The sequence below is a fragment of the Mustela putorius genome, unplaced genomic scaffold (genome assembly GCF_011764305.1).
Source record: "Mustela putorius furo isolate JIRA1106 unplaced genomic scaffold, ASM1176430v1.1 tig00003896_pilon_pilon_pilon, whole genome shotgun sequence".
Lineage (NCBI taxonomy): Eukaryota > Metazoa > Chordata > Mammalia > Carnivora > Mustelidae > Mustela > Mustela putorius.
In genome coordinates this window covers 3,376,834-3,393,341 of record NW_025422045.1, presented here as the reverse complement: position 1 = coordinate 3,393,341, position 16,508 = coordinate 3,376,834, and the positions used below count along the sequence as shown (strand labels likewise).

General features: G+C 42.7%; 1 protein-coding gene across 2 annotated transcripts in view; it reads left to right on the top strand.

The window, feature by feature from the left end:
* MYO1E (myosin IE) overlaps window positions 1-16,508 on the top strand; it is a 196,550-nt gene that overhangs the window by 2,928 nt on the left and 177,114 nt on the right. Inside the window, exon 1 of one of the 2 annotated variants that reach the window (XM_045067508.1) lies at window positions 15,246-15,548. The exons of the other annotated variant lie outside the window; for it this stretch is intronic. The gene's annotated coding sequence lies outside the window, so the exon portion shown is untranslated. Of the gene's footprint in view, window positions 1-15,245; window positions 15,549-16,508 lie in introns of those variants that run through there. 2 annotated transcript variants of the gene reach the window in all.

Below are 16,508 nucleotides of genomic sequence, written 5' to 3'. Positions count from 1 at the left end.
GGCTGAGGCTTAGCATGGAGAATAGAGTTCCTCGGGCCCTTGGGCTATAGGGAGAGCACCTGTACTGTTGTTTGTGGGTTTGTGTGTGTGATCTTTTAGGAAGTCTGGTGGCACATGAGGAAGACTCTCCACTTGTCCCCATGGCCCTCCCAAGACTCATTCAATTGTGACTCATAAGGAATATTGTCATTTTCTGACTCATGAGCATAATATCCAGCTTACAGTTCACCTCCTGTCTCTTTCCTAAAAGTTCACTTTGGACCACTTTTCTCCATCTTTGGAGAATCAACAACACTACCAGGCGATATAAATTTGTACCTTTTTCCATAGGAGACTTGAAGAACTGAAAAAAAAAAAAATCTCTGCCTGCTTTTATAATTCAGTGTACCTTGGTTAGGAGGGTACAGCAGTCTCCTTTGTCTTTTTTTTTTTTAAAGATTTTTATTTATTTATTTAACAGACAGATCACAAGCAGGCAGAGAGGCAGGCAGGCAGGCAGAGAGAGAAGGAGGAGAAGCAGGCTCTCTGCTCAGCAGATAGCCTGATTGGGGGCTCCATCCCAGGACCCTAGGATCATGACCTGAGCAGAAGGCAGAGGCTTCTGAGCCACCCAGGCGCCCCTCCTTTGTCTTTAATTAATAATCATACCCTACTAAGATTTCTTTTGTCGCATGTGGCTTTATCATTTACAAGGGAAGTTCTGCTTTGTGGCAATGATGGTTTGAATGGTCTAATATGCTAGAGCCCATGTCTGTAGCTCTGCCATATACTTTGAATGCAGAAATTATTATTCATAGGGCTTCTCTGAAGTTAAATATACTAAAATATTTAATTAAGTCTGAATTGGCCATTCCTTCAGACTGTGGTCAGGTCACATTCCTTTTTTCTCACTTACGTAGTACTTGGGAGTGAGTTGCACAAGTTATTCATAAAAAGTACACAGGAATAGACCTAGGAACTTAGAAATCTGTCAGATAGCTGACTGCAAGGTAGGTAAGTTCCTTTGGGTGAAGGTAGGGCATGTATTTAGAAAGTCTGGAATCGATTTCAGATGTTTTCTGGGAAGGTGACCTAGTCCATTCCCACTGATTAGTTTATCAGATTTGCTGATAGTTTCCGGGCCAAAACGACAGAATACAAACCCAAAACAAAACAAAAAATTGGGTTGAAATATAGAGAAGTTGTGTGTGTGTGTGTGTGTGTGTGTTTAAGATTTTATTTTTAAGTAATCTCTACACCCAACACCGGACTGAAATTTATAAGCCTGAGATCATGAGTTGCTCTTTAGATGGGAACCAACCAGGCATCCCCCACAAAAGTTTTGATGGACGCAGTGGGGTTAGGGAAAGAGCTAGAGTTCACGACATTATCTAGGGGCCAGCCTCATGGGAGAAGTTTGATAGGTGCGACGTGAAGGGAAAGCCAGCGGAGCAGCAGATGGAGAGGGATTAAGTGGAGGAAGCCGATAGTTGGGGAAGGTGAAGGCCACCTCCCCCATACTCTTGCTAGGGATTTCAGCTTTGGGAGTGGTTGCAAACATGAATATCTACAGGATACAATTTTTGCCGGGATGAGGCTGGCCCCTAGAGAGCAAATAAGCCCCTCTAAAAAAGGCATCATTACTTGACCTTAGGTCATGGTTAGTTATGTCTACCATATTATCATGGTTAGATCGGCCATATTACATATTTCAAGGGAAGCTGGAAATCCAAATTGTTCTGCCGGACTTGCTGATTTTTCAAGTGTTCTGGCCATTGCTGAGAGGCCGAACACCTGCAAGTCAGCTGTTAGCAGCCACTCAATTGTAAATCTCAGAATGGTATCCCTGAGAACCACATGCTTCCTTCCATTCACCCACCAGCAAGACCGTCTAAACTTTGGCTCTATACCAGTAATGGTGTTTTATTAATACATCCACACCTTCCCACTGGGTTTCCCTTAAGAGAGGAAGTTGCCTGGTATTTTCAGCACATGGAACCTCCAAGCTATCAACAGGGAAAATCTGCATCCAGATTCAGAGCTATCTAAACACCAGTGTAAGTATGTAAGTTGTGTGAGTGGTGAGGCTGTAAATTGAATTTCTCTTTCTTAACCCATCACCCCCCGCTTTGGGTGAAAATGCCTCCTTGCCCTTTCCAGTATGCTGGACCTCTGTTATTACTCCTTTCTACAGCTGAATGTCGTGAATTTGAGGTCTGTCTCCAGGGTTCTCCTTCGGGCTAGATAATGAGCATTTTGGTAAATATGACTTGGAATACAACTTTTTGCTCCTGTACTCAGTGTTAATGTCATGAGCTTATGTGAGACTAAATAAAAGAGAGAACATGCAGTACTTTGCATTTCCTAATGAGAAAGGATTGGGTCTCATTACTTGGAAAGAACTTGTGAAAGCTTTCTTCATCAGCTTCAAAAAGCAAAAATATTTTGAACCTATACACAAATGCAGAGTTTTATGAGCTTCATTATGGAATATGTAGAAATTTTGTACAGACATGATTTTTTCAAGTATGAGTCATCTATTTTTTTTTTTTACAAAGAAGCAGCGATTATGTTTTCATCAGTATGTGATTAAAATGATGAGTTTTTAATATTTTTATTATTATTATGTTTTACCTTGCTGGGATGTAATATTTACAGAGCAATAAGGGGTTAAAGGTTAAATGCCAAAGGTATTAAAAATAAACATCTTGGCCTTACAAGCACATTCTGTAATAATGGTAAATAAATTGTGTTTTGAATTTCAACCTCACAATTTATTTTGGCAGAGACAAAAGGTTTTGGGGCATCCTAGCAAAGTTGTTGTGTTTTCTTTCTTTCTTTTTTTTTTTTTTTTTAATTTTACCTGTCTTTATGACAGCCACACTTGAGAGAAGCAGAACTAGTTAAGAGTGCTCCCCAAAATAGAATTATTGGCTTTATGGAAACTGGGACTATACCACCCAGTGAAGTCAGCCTTCCCTTTTTAGTTGCCACCACGGAACAGTATCATTAATGTATAAAGCATTTCTTTCTTTCTTTTCAAGATCTTATTTATTTACTTATTTGACACAGACAGATCACGAGTAGGCAGAGAGGCAGGCAGAGAGAGAGGAAGGGAAGCAGGCTCCCCACTGAGCGGAGAGCCCGATACAGGGCTCCATCCCAAGACCCTGAGGTCATGACCTGAGCTGAAAGCAGAGGCTTAACCCACTGAGCCACCCAGGCACTCCTACAAAGCATTAATGAATGGCTGTTTAAGAAACTCTTTTTTTCTGGGACGCCTGGGTGGCTCAGTTGGTTAAGCAGCTGCCTTCGGCTCAGGTCATGATCCCAGGGTCCTGGGATCGAGTCCCACATCGGGCTCCTTGCCCTCCGCAGGGAGCCTGCTTCTCCCTCTGACTCTGCCTGCCATTCTGTCTGCCTGTGCTCGCTCTCGCTCACTCTCTCTCTGACAAATAAATAAATAAAATCTTTAAAAAAAAAAAAAAAGAAACTCTTTTTTTCTTACTCCCTTTCTGACCTAAAATATTAGTGTTCAGCCGTATCACCCATCTTCATACCAAGGCCCTCAGCTGTTTCTGGAAGTTACATTCAGCCTCAAAGGAGAAAAATATGGGCCTTACCGAAGATGTGAAATATCATATAGAACAGGCTTTGGAGGACAGAGAGGAGGTGGCTCTTTCCAGGCATAAACAGAAGAACTACTTGGAAGGAGGGTACATGATTCTCTCCCATGTTCTGAGTTCTGATGTGTTTGGTCAAAGTTCATTCATGAGACTTTATGATGATATGCTACATGTAAAAAGTAAAATGTACCACATTGTAGAAGGCCAAGGAGAGTGTTTAAGAATTCTACCCTAGGGGCATCTGGTTGGCTCAGTAGGTGGAGCATGAGACCCTTGATCTTGAGGTTGTGAGTATGAGCCCCATGTTGGGCGTAGAGATGACTGGAAAAAATAAAATCTTAAAAAAAGATTTCTTGTGTGAAATCCTTAGGTAGGATTTCACAGGGAGGCTTAGAGTGGTTAAATGACTTCTGAAGCCTTAGAGAGAGGAGTTGGCTGAGCTGGTGCCAAGATCCAGGTTTTCTGATCCCAATCTAAAAAAGCTTTCCTCACCAAACTAGTGGTGGATTAGGGTCTATTTCCTTAGAGTCTAGACATGACCATTTCTTTCTTTCCTTCAAAAAAGCTGCTTGGAGATGGAAGGTCATTTATTTTTGATTCATTATTATATCAACTTTAAAAGAGCCCAAGGAATGAATTTAGAAGAACTCACCCATGATATTGCTACCCTAATAGTAATTATTTTCATGTCTTTGGGTTTCCTTACAGCCTATCCATGCATACCATTTTTCTGTAGTTGTAATTATGGGGCAAATGTACAAGTGGGGCTTGGTATTTTCCCACCTATTTTAGAATTCCTTTTCCTTGGTAAGCATATTTATCGTATTTAGGTGGTAGTAGAATAATTTCCATGTAGCCTGATTATCCAGCCTGTCATAACTGTATAGAAACTTTGTCGCCAGAGCTATGTCCTGGGGAGGCCCTCTCTGTACCCCCTGGGACCACACGGGTCAGCAGTGAACTGCTCAGCTTCCTGTCGCTTCTGAGACATGTAGCCCCCTCTCTGGTACCGAGTCGGAAGCAGGACAGGCAGATCTGGGCGACACTCCAAACTCCTAAGCCCTGGCTCAAAGGTGGGCGCCGTTGGTGTTCTCTGTAGATTATGGTGTTGGTACTCAAATATGTGACACCCGTGGGTGCTGAGGCCTCTGGCTCCAACTTAACAAGTATGAGTGATTTTATCAGAGGACGCAACTAGTTGGAGAGCTTTGAACCCCAAAGTGGAAAAGGCAACAGTAGTTGGAGAAGAGGTGACAGCGTACGTGTTTAATATGCAGAATCCTTATCAAACATGATGGCAATCACTGGGAAATCACAGGTGAATTACACATCGCCTTGTGTGTAATGAACCCGATCTGTTAATTTTATGCTCTTTCACAAGCAATTGCATGACATATTTCTAATTTGAAATTTCTGAATCCAGGCATCTGTATCGCGCTTCATTATTTCACGTACTTGGGAGGGAAGGCAAGGTTGATTAAAAAATAATCTATCTTAGTTAATTTTACCCAGTAGTGCCAGAGTGGGATAATTTAGACCCAAGAACATTGCCCATTATGAGTAATCAGGGTCTGGGCTTTAATTTCCTTGTTTTGGGATTTTTGCATATCACAAAGTTTGCATTCTGGATGATATCACACAGAGAGTAAGTGGAAAAGTAAAAGTCATGCCAAAAAGCTCTCTGACCTCCAGTAAACTAAAGAGGTAGAAAAAAAGGGGAAAGAGATAACCCCAAGAAATCTAACCTGTTAGTCCTTGTACATGACAGAAAACAAATTAAAAAATTAGGATATAATATTGTAAGTCTCTTAGTGATTTAATTGGTTTGACCAGCATTTGATGCTGACAGCAACTTAGCATAATATTTCTTGGCAATAGAATGGTTTGGGCAGTATCATTTTCTAATATAGAGCTTTTCAGCAACAACAAGAAAATAGGGTTGCTTTTAGTGTCCCAAGTAGATGCAGACCTTTGTTATAGGAAATTTGGACTGAAATGTAGAAGTATCTATTAAGCTACTTTAGAGCCTTAAATAAAGATGGCTTCCTCCAAGACTTGGGAATGCTCAAATGCAAAAACAGGTCTACGAAGTGATAGCAATTCAACTTTCCCCCATCAGATTGTCAGAGATTCCTAATATTTGGGGGTGTCCTGAGGTCTTCTGAAAATATGTTGAAAGCTATTGACCTGTTTCAACAGTGTTTGTAATAGTAAAACCAAAAATAAACAGGACCAATCTAAATGCCTACTAGTAGAGGAATGCCTAAGTATGTGTGGTATCAGTATGGATAGGGTATCAGTATGGATAGATCTCACAAAAGTAGTGTTTGGTGAAGAGGCAAATTGTAGAAAGATACATATAATAAAAACCATTTAAGAAAAATTAGGCTCAGTGGCATGGCTCAGTGGGTTGAGCCTCTGCCTTCAGCTCAGGTCATGATCTCAGGGTCTAGGATTGAGCCCTGCATCGGCCTCTCTGCTCAGTGGGAGAGCCTCCTTCCCCCTCCCCACCACTCTCTCTGCCTGCCCCTCTGCCTACTTGTGATCTCTGTTGAGTAAATAAATAAGTCAATAAATCTTTTTTTAAAAAAAGAAAAATTAAAAACCACAAAATTATATATATTGTTTAGGGATGTATATATTCTTCTAAAATACAAATCAATAGACTGGAAAGATACCAAATTTAAGCTGCTAAAGAGGGAAGGAGAACGCCTTCCTGGCTGGCTCAATTGGTAGAGAGTCTGACTCTTGATCCCAGAGCTGTGAACTCAAGGCTTAGCTTTGGTGTACAGATTACTTAAAAAAGAGAGAGAGAGAGATGTAGAGAAGGGAGAAGGCTGGGGTCAGTTGACTAACTTTAATACTATTGATTATATTTTATTTGCTTTATGTATTAAGAAATTCAATAAAATAGTATCTTTAATTCTAGGCAGTGTGTGCATAGATGTTTATGTTATGCTCCATACTTTTAACATCTTTTTCCAATTAACAAAAGACACATAAACATTGTAAATCTTCATATAGTTTTAGGAGGTTGGTAAACCCCCGAAGCCCATATGGTTCCATTCCAAGAGTTGTAGCAAACATTGTGTTGAGGTGAATATTAGGGAGTGTAGTCAACTATGGATCTACGTCAGATTATTTTAATGACAGTTGACATACAATCAGATCATTATTAAGTCCCATTGAATGTTACGTAAAGGGTCATTAGGGGTTGTATCCCAGGATGTTCAGTACATTAGTCACCTTTTCTTGCTCTATTGTGTCTGCTGGCTTTTGGTATAATAAACCACCCCAAACTTGGTAGTTTAAGTAATAAACATTTATTATATTTTTCATGATTTGTGCATGGGTTGGGCAGTTGTGGTCTGGACTGGCTCCTCAGATCCCTGTGGTCAACTGATGGCTTGGCTAAGGCTGGATGATCTAGGACGTCCTCACTCCCCATCAGATAGCTGGAACAATTTAAGTGGGGGCAGTGAAGATGACTTGGTCATGTATCTCTTGTCACAACTGGCCAGTCCTGGCTTGTTTACACAGCAGTGGGTACAGGGTTCCCAAGAACAGTGAAAGAGAAAGCAAGCCCCAGCACACATGTTTTGTTTTGTTTTAAGATTTTATTTATTTAACGCAGAGAGAGAGAGAGAGAGAGCGTGCTTGCGCGCACAAGCAATGGGGAGGGGCAGAGGGAGAAGCAAGCTTCCTGCTGAGCAGGGAGCCCGATGCAGGGCTTAAGGCCAAGGTCCCGGGATCTGTGACCTGAGCCAAAGGCAGATGCCGAACCAACTGAGCCACCCAGGTGCCCCTAGCGCACACTTTCTTTAAACCTCAGCTTGCATCATGCTTGCTGTTGTCCCGTTGACCAAAGCCAGCCGCATGGCCAAGCCCAGAGTCAGCATGGGACAGGGCTCCCTGACGGCTCAGCGGCAGTTTCCCACCCTCTCAGCCTTTTCATTCAGCTCGCCTTAGCTGGGTGAATACACTGAGGCAGGAATAGACTCCGCGACAGCTTCAGTCTTTCCCTGGCCGGCCCTCTGAACCTCTGTGTACGGCCAAGGCCCCCATGGCTCCTGATCTCCTGCTAAGTTCCCAAAGCACGAGGAATTGGAACTACAGTTCTTTTGCATTATGGAGACTCAATATGATCTTCAAATTGCTATTTTTGTTGGAGAAAACAAGTAAAAGCAGAAGCTAACAACCAGAAGAAAAATAATTTTCTATCGGTTAAAGGGAGCTTTGTGAACATAACAAAAATTTTACAAGTAAGTCCAAACCGAGAGTGCAGTGAACCATGCCAAACCAGACTGGGCTGGACGGCCCATTGGACAGAAGGGTGGAACAATTCTGTTTGGAACAGGTGGGGACAATACCGCTCACGGCTTAATTCTGCCGTTTCAGCCAGCACTGAGCTGCCATGTGGACAAAGACTTGCTTCACACACAAAAATCTTTTTTTGTCTTGGTTGAAAGCCCTATCTTGGCCTGTAAGATGGTGCCCCAAATAACCCCATGTCAGTTCCATATTCTGTTAGCCACAGACTGTGCTATCTCTGGGCTCCTCAACAAGATGTGAATTGAGGTTTAATTTGGCTTTGGACATGGTTCTCAAAAATCCATTAACCCATGGGCTTTCACTTTGACTTTCTCTCTCTTTTTCTAAATGGAAAATTTTAAACTACACAAGTGGGGAGAAAACTCACCCCCCAACTTCAACAAACTTGACAACTCGTGGCTGATCTTGTTTTCTTCATTTTGTTAATGGGGTGTATCACATTGATTGACTTATGGATGTCGAGCCATCCCTGAATCTATGCAATGAATCCCACTTGATCTTGGCATATGGTCATTTTGTTTTATTGTTGAATTTGGTTTGCTCGGATTTTGTTGAAGATTTTTGCATCTATGTTCATCAGGGGTATTGACCTGTAATTTTCTTGTGGTGCTCTTGTCTGGTTTTGGTATCAAGGTAATGCTGGTCTTGTAAAATGAGTTTGAAAGTGTTCCTTAGTCCTTCATTTTGAGTTTGAGGGGGACATTAATGCTTCTTTAAATATTTGGTAGAATTTACCAGGGAAGCCATCTGGTCTTGGACTTTTCTTTATTTTTTTATTTTTTTATTTTTTAATTTTTATTTTATTTTTTTTAAAAGATTTTATTTATTTATTTGACAGACAGAAATCACAAGTAGGCAGAGAAGCAGGCAGAGAGAGAGAAGGGGAAACAGGCTCCTGCTGAGCAGAGAGCCCTATGTGGGGCTCGATCCCAGGATCCTGAGACCATGACCTGAGCCGAAGGCAGAGACTTAATCCACTGAGCCACCCAGGCACCCCCTTGGACTTTTCTTTATTGAACTGTTCTTGATTACCAATTGAGTCTCCTTGTTAATAGTTTAGATTTTCTATTTCTTCATGATTTGGTGTTGGTTAAGTTGTATGTTTCTCGGAATTTATTCATTTCTCCTAGGTTGCCTATTTGTTAGCATATAATTGTTTCAATCCTGTTTTCTGTATTCTCATCTTCCCTTGGTTTATGTTGGAGCAAATCTTAGGTATCATTTTATCTTATCTCTGATCAGGTTGGCTTTTAAATAAGCAAAACTCAGCTCTTGGCACTAATTACTCTTTGGTAATTCCCTTTGACTTTTAAGAGGAGGGTCTTTGTTTCACAGAATAATGTAGATGTCTCCAGTCACTGGGCAGTCTTGATACTTGTCCCCATTTGGTCTGCAGGAGTATGGAGCAATGATATCTCAGCAGATGTTGTCTTGGGTTGCAGGACAGGGTGGCTCCCTACCCTACAGTCCTAGCTCTACTCAGGTACTATATGATTAGGTAGGATTGGTAGAACCAGTTCATGGTTGCTGGTCTCTTCATTCCTTCTTCCACATGCCTGCATCATGGTGATGACTCTAAGAATAATACTTGTTTCTTTCAATGATCAGAAGCATTTGAAAGTAGACTGTCAGGATAAGAAATATCCTGGAGACTTCTTGGGTGGAGGTTCCATGAAATTGCTTAAGTTTGTGTCCATGTTCATATGTGCATTTTTTCCTGGGAAAAAGATTCATAAATCCCCAAAGTGGTCTATGGCCTCCCCAGATGACCCTCTAAGGTCCAAAGAATTTAAATGGTGTGACTAAGGTCACTTGGTAAATTAATAGAAGAGGTGGCCCTAGAGTTACAAGTCTGTTTCTCTTGAGGCACAATCAAGGGGTCTTGGTCCTAAACCTGCTTTTATTGGAAAAGTTTGAAAATCAAACATAATAAAGCACTAGAGAAAAGGAAGGTGGTAGGTTAAATTTTTTTCTGAGATTCCCATAGACACTAAACCAATGTAAGTTACTATGAAGTAATGGTAGGTATTATTTGTTGGCAACTAACCTGATTTTTCAGAATAAGAATAAAGTATAAAAGGATGCTTGGGTGGCTCAGTTGGTTAAGCTCTGCCTTAGGCTGAGATCATTATCCTAGGGTTCTGGGATCGAGCCCCACGTCAGGTTCCTTGCTCATTGGGGAACCTGCTTCTCCCTGCCTGCCACTTGCCCTGCCTGTGCTTGCTCTCTCTCTCTCTCTCTCTCTCTGAGACAAATAAATAAAATCTTTAAAAAATTAAAGAATAAAAATAAAACATAAAAACAGACTCACAGCATTGGTCTTACATTTATTATGTTTTTAAATTCTCCAGTGATCACAAAGAAAAGTCTGTACCTCCAGTATGACTTCAAATATAAATCAAGGGCATAAGGTTTTGACTTTATGTAAATTATTGACAGTTTCTTATTTTCCTGGTAAGGATTTATTCTTATTAATTATAAAATTAATATTTGTTTATTGAGGGCACATAACGAGAAAGAAATTGCTGGGTTCCAATGACTGGATGGTGGAGAAGATTACTGTACTCTGTTTTTGTCCTCTAGGACTAGGGCTTGGGGTGTAGGAGAAAGAAAATTGGAGCTTGGATAGTGTCTTCCTTCTAGCTCTTTCTGTCCCCTTGTCCAAGCCCCAGCCACATCCTCTATCTACTGTCCTGTCCTTTCCTCACGAGGCTCTTGCCTTTCTAGTTGCAGAAAGTTTGGAGAAGGCAGGAAACATAGTTTGCACTTGTCCAGAAGCGAGACACATAATTAAGGCCGCCGCACGAAGGGCAGCTTTCTCCTCCCACCTTGGTCGCAGCCCCCTTTTCTTGTCCTTGGTGGAAGCCTGCTTAGCACCTCTCTCCTGTGACTGTGGAGTGCCAGCATGTGAAATGTTGTCTGGTCTACAGAGACAATAGGCACTGTTGTCTTTGTTTGGGGTGATGAATCAGCCTTCAGTTTATTTGTCAGTGTCAGGTGGCATAGGTGTATTTCATGTCTCTAAATATAAGAGGTACCGAATGCAGGAGTCTGCCAGTTGCCGAGTCCGATGGATTCGACCTCTGCAGTGTTGCTTCAGTTTACCTTTTTGTTTCATCTCTTACCTGGATCGCCTGGCCAGGTCTAGCTAATTGCTGTGTCCCTTACAGGCTTGGATGTTCTCAGTTTGGCTGATGGTTAGCCACAGTTAATTCCCCATCCCAATGGTCTCTCCTTTGAGGCCAGTCCCAATTTCGCCTTCTTGAGTCTCAGAGTGGGAAGTTATCTTCAAAATCCCATGACAGTCTATCTGCAAAGATGTCATGATTGTTTATGTGCCATTTATCTTCTCATCTGGTCATTTTCTTTTCAGGTAGAGCCCTTACTCATCTTTGTATCCTACCTCCTTTTGTGATTTGTTCTACTAGGTATACAGTGCTATTTTTGTTTTTCTTTTTGTTTTTTAGAAAGTTTGAGATAAGCCTCATGCCATATGACTTTCTCACTACTTGTGTTCTATTAAAAAAAAATCATTTATTTATTTATTTGAAAGAGAACACAAGCAGGTGGAAGGGCAAAAAGGAGAGGGAGAAGCAGGGTTCCTGCTGAGCAGGGAGCCCACGTGGGTCTTGATCCCAGAACCTGGAGATCATGACCTGAGCTGAAGTCAGCCGCCTAACCAAGTGAGCCACCTGGGCACCCCCAGTGCTATTTTTAAGCCTATTGGGGAAAAATGCTTGCATTTCCTTCTCTGTGTGAGTATAGTCTTTAAAACTGCCCTCTTGGTCTTTATTTTGAGTAGAGAGAGGGCGGAACTGCCAACCCAGTGTAGTGCTCGTTAAATCCACGCCCATAAACTGCTGCTCTTGGTTACTCAGCTGATGGAGTGAAACAGGGAGGGGTGAGGCAGTGAAAGCACCCTGTGATTCAAATGTCACCAGAGCCTTTGATTTTACTGGGAACGATGAAGTTGTCTGATGTCGGTGTCTTGCCTCTGGAGAGATGGAATGGTGAGGACAGAGAGGAGGAGGATAAAGATACTTAAAAGGGCACCTGAAAGCCGAGCCACTCATTGACTGGAGGCAGGAAAATCCGTCTGCCCATCGTACCTGTCTTCACTCACCAGCCAGCTATAAAACCAGGGCAAACACCACCCGCTTGCCCCCTCCCCGCCCCCCCAGCTGTTTTGGAATCTGTGAAAAAAGATAGTTCTCCCAGAAAATGGAATGAATCTATTGTATCTTGCCGGGGATCTTCCTAAATGTGGAGGTTTCAGGAACAGGCAGAGATACAGAGGGACAAAGGGACTACAAGAATCGAAATGGGATTTTGGAGCAGACAGTATGCTTTTTAGTTGCTTCGTGGTTTTGTAGGACTGGTTGAATTCAGATGTTTAAAATTCACAGGTAATCCAAATAGTGGTAAGTTCAAACTGTCCTCGCGAAATCTTTCTGCTGGAACTCATCAACTAACAGAATGGGCAGACTTGGACTTTTTGAGCTTTTTGGAGTATGTTTTCCACACTCCGCTCCAGGTTGGGTGGTGTGAGGTGTTCTAAGCTCTCCAGAGTATTAAAAAAATGGCCTCCAAGGTGAGGCAGGAGGAAAGGGGAGAAGTCCGAGGAACGGGTGGGGTCTGGAAAGATACGTATCATCGCCAGTTAGAACATTCTAAATGACATTTTGAGATTCTTATAGACCAGGAGTAATGGAGTTGAGACAGGCAAGGTCAGTTGGCGCCCTCCTACCAACAACAGGAGGTGTTTGAGTGATAGTAATTCATTAAATATTTGCTTATTGCCCTGTCCTGCTGATGTAGGAAAGATGTTAGGGTTTGAAGCCAGCCACCAAGAAAGAATTCTTGAGAAACCTCTGGTCTCAAAAAAAGGTGGTTTTATTAAAACAACAGGGACAGGACCCTCGAGCAGAAAGCACCGCACCTAGGTGGTGAGTAGAGACCCATTATATACTTGCAAGTTGGGAGGGGCTTAGGGATAGCGTAATCTCTAAGGACGAGGCTTCCAGGACCTTGAGGGGCTAGCTATTGTTAGGAAAAGGTCTTTCATTACTGTCTAATAAAACCTTTAGTCACAAGACCCTCCGAATATATATCGGTGGGCCATATGCTTGGGGAGTGTCTGCCAAGGTATATCTTGGGAGGTAGAGATAAAGGAAGTTTCCAAAGGAATTCTTACATGTTAAAGTAGACTTACAGGATCCAGGGGGTCAGGCCAAGCTTGCCTTTTGCCCTTAGCAAAGCGTTAACATCTAGGCAGCTGAGTTCTGGAGGAATGTCACTCTGCCTGTTTTAAGGACTTGTGAATGGGCTGTAGGTAGTAAGGAAGTTAGTTTTTCTTTTGCCTTTGCTTCTTCCTACATCATGACTAGGCTGTATAAACTCCTTAAAGGGACACCGAGTCACACTCATTTTTGTGTTTCCATCACCTGGAGAGATGCCTAGCACTTGGTACAATCAGCAGCTTTGCTGAACGCAACCACACTGCTGTTCCCCACTAGACCGGCAATGCAGGGAGAGCTGAAAGCCTTCCCGTGCAACTTGGCCATGGCATTGAGGCCTCCAGCGGGTGAGTGATTGATGAGAGCCGGTGGATTAGAGTAGACAGCTAACTAATTGTAAACTGAAAATGTTATTCAAAGATAAAAATAGCCCCCACGGATAAAACCTTTTAAGTTTTGAGCTTCCTTTTGAGTTTTCTTTTAATAGAACAGGATATCAGCAACTTCAGCTCAGCTCCTGGAAGGCAGAGGCGGCCGAGGGAAGCTGGTGAGCTGGAATGGCTTCTGGATCTGACTCTCACTCTCTTCACTACAACCCTCCTTCACTTGGGACCCCAAGAGTTACCGGATTGCCGGAGGCCACACAGCCCATCCCAAATGCAGTCCCAAAGCCAGTCCCAACTCATCCCTTTAAGGGATAGTGCTGCTTTTCCCAAGCAGACATGGAAGCAGAACCCACCAAAGCCCTTTGAGGAGAAGTTCCCAGCGCCAAAGGGAACCTTTCCAAATCAGGTGTGACCTGTGACCTCCCTTTCCAGCTCCTCGCTGTCACAGTGTGCTGGTTAGGCTGCGTTTGGTGATGGAAGAAATCAGTACCAGAGAGGATAAGAAGATTTTCCTTGTTCGGCGATGTGGACCATCAGAATATAAAATTATTAGCTGACCAAGTTTCTGTCTGTTCAGGTTCAAAGAGGAGCATTTACTGCCTTTTTTTTTCCCCCCTTAGTGGGCTAACCGTTCACCTGCCAGAGTGGGATCTGGTTTTGCCCACCTCCAAAGGCCGGTTTGTCTCCAAGGAGATGTGCTAATGGCTTAATTGTTTTGTTTATTCTGCTCCCCACCGATTCCGGTTGCTTCATTTGCATCGAGAGTAAAACTTTTCTTATTTTTTTTTAAGTGTCTTGGCATTTCCTTTGGTTTTGAATAGCTCTTACCGTTTACTCCCAGTGTTTTTTTTTGAAAGGTTGGTTAGCTCTTAGTGATAGGTGTGGCTTTCTCTGAGTAGGAGTTTTTCTGGGTATGGGATAGAGAAAGTAAAAGGGAGGGATTTAAAAAAGAAATCCTAGGCACTCTCTCTGTAAAACAAGAGGCAGATTATTTTGGAGCCCGATATTTATGCAGTTATGTTCACTTGGCTCACATACTTGAGTTTTGGGGGTTAAAGGATTAATACATGCAAAGGAATGTTGATATTTAGCCTGACAAAAACTGCATTTACGGAGCTGGGGGTTTGCTTTTTCAAAATGTAGAAATGTCAAGGTTTATTGCTTCACCTATGACAAAGAATTCCAAATATGAGATTATTCTGGTTCATGATGGTAAATGCATTTTTTTAGTTTCATGTAAGTGACACATTTTGGATCAAAAACTTCATAACGTACTAGGACAATAATTCTCAGTGCAGGGTGGACTCTGACTTTGGGGAAGGGAGGATTCTTGCAAGGGAGGGTTGAAGAAGCTTGAACACACTGAGGTTGGTTGAACCAGGTATCCTGGCTTCTTCAAATGCTTTTTTCTCCAGGGCGCCTGCGTGGCCCATTTACTTAAATGTCTGCCTTCAGCTCAGGTCTTGATCTCAGGGTTGTGAGTCCCACACTGGGTTCTGTGTTCAGCAGAGAGTCGCTCTGCCCTACTGCACCTCCTCCTTCTCCCTCTCCCTCTGCCCTACTGCACCTCCTCCCCCCACCCACTGTCTCCCTCTCTCTTAAGTAAATAAATAAAATCTAAAAAAAAAAAAAAAAAAAAAATGCTTTCTTTCCTACAAACTGGAGAATGGAAATTTTAGAACTGGGAAATCATGTAGGAGATCTTGCTGTTATAAATCACTGAGACAAACATAGGATCATGCTATTTTTGGATGTGTTTGTAATTATGCAGGGTTTCATGATGATAAAAGTTTTCAGTGGCTTTTTTCGTTTCTGAAGGTATCTTGTGCATTGCATTCTCAGTTAGTGCCTCTGGAGACCTTCCCTTTCCTTGTGGGAGTATGTGCCTGTAATTTTCACAGTTTTTTGCAGCATCCAGAAGAGAAGAGAAATCCGTTATCGCAATGAACGATTCCTGAGGACCCACCTGAGTCTATACCTCCTTTGAGGTAGGTGTTAGTTGTCTTCCTACAGACAGGGAAACAAAAACCTGCTCAGGGTCACCCATCTGAAAAGTGGCAGAGGAGGGATTTAAGGCAGGAATCCAAAGTCTGCTGGGGAGGGGAGCTGTCTTGTTCCCATACACATGCACATTCTTAGCTGTGGGTCCTTGGGCCAGCAGTGTAGGCACCAGCTGGGATGTTATGAGAACGACAGAACTCCAGGCCTCACCCCAGATCTACTGATTCTGAATCTGCCTTTTAACAAGCTCCCAGGTGACTGAAAGCCCTAGAGCACAGGAACTCTATGGCCCAAGCAAGGTAACATGCTACGAAACATGTCCCCAGAGGAAGTCTGGTGGTTGTCCTCCAGGATACCATCTTCCAAGGACAGGGATGCAACCAGTCAGTCAATCCTTTCTAATTGTCTTACTGAAGCAAAAATGATAGAGCAGTGTTCAGAAGTGGGACAGATAGAAAGTTGTCTGAGACCATTCTGGAGTTAGATGCACAGAGTCAGTGGCTGTCTCCACCATGCTTGGAATGCCCAGAGTGGTTCCTCCGTGGTTACGGTCAATGGCAAGCTTGACCGTTACTGGTCCCTCTGAGCTACTGCATTGGTCTTGATAAATTGTTGGTTGGTTACTAGCACCTCACTGTGAACTTCTCTATCAGACCATCTAAAGCCGCCTAAGAACAGATTTTGTCAGGCTGGAGAAAAAGAGAGAGATCCAGAGTGGGGATATCAATAGTACAAAAATGGAGACGGTGGTTGAAAAAAAGCCCAGCCTCCAGAACATTTTAATCCCGGGGCCAGAGAAAATATCCCCTTTACCTTCTCTTCCTCACTGGTTTGCCTTTCAGTATTTCTCTAGACATCTAGATTGGAGCCGTCTGGGACCTTGTTGGTCATTATCTTCTCTTCTGGACTCCTGCTGGTTTCCAAGCCCTGTGAGCGTGTCCTCCTTT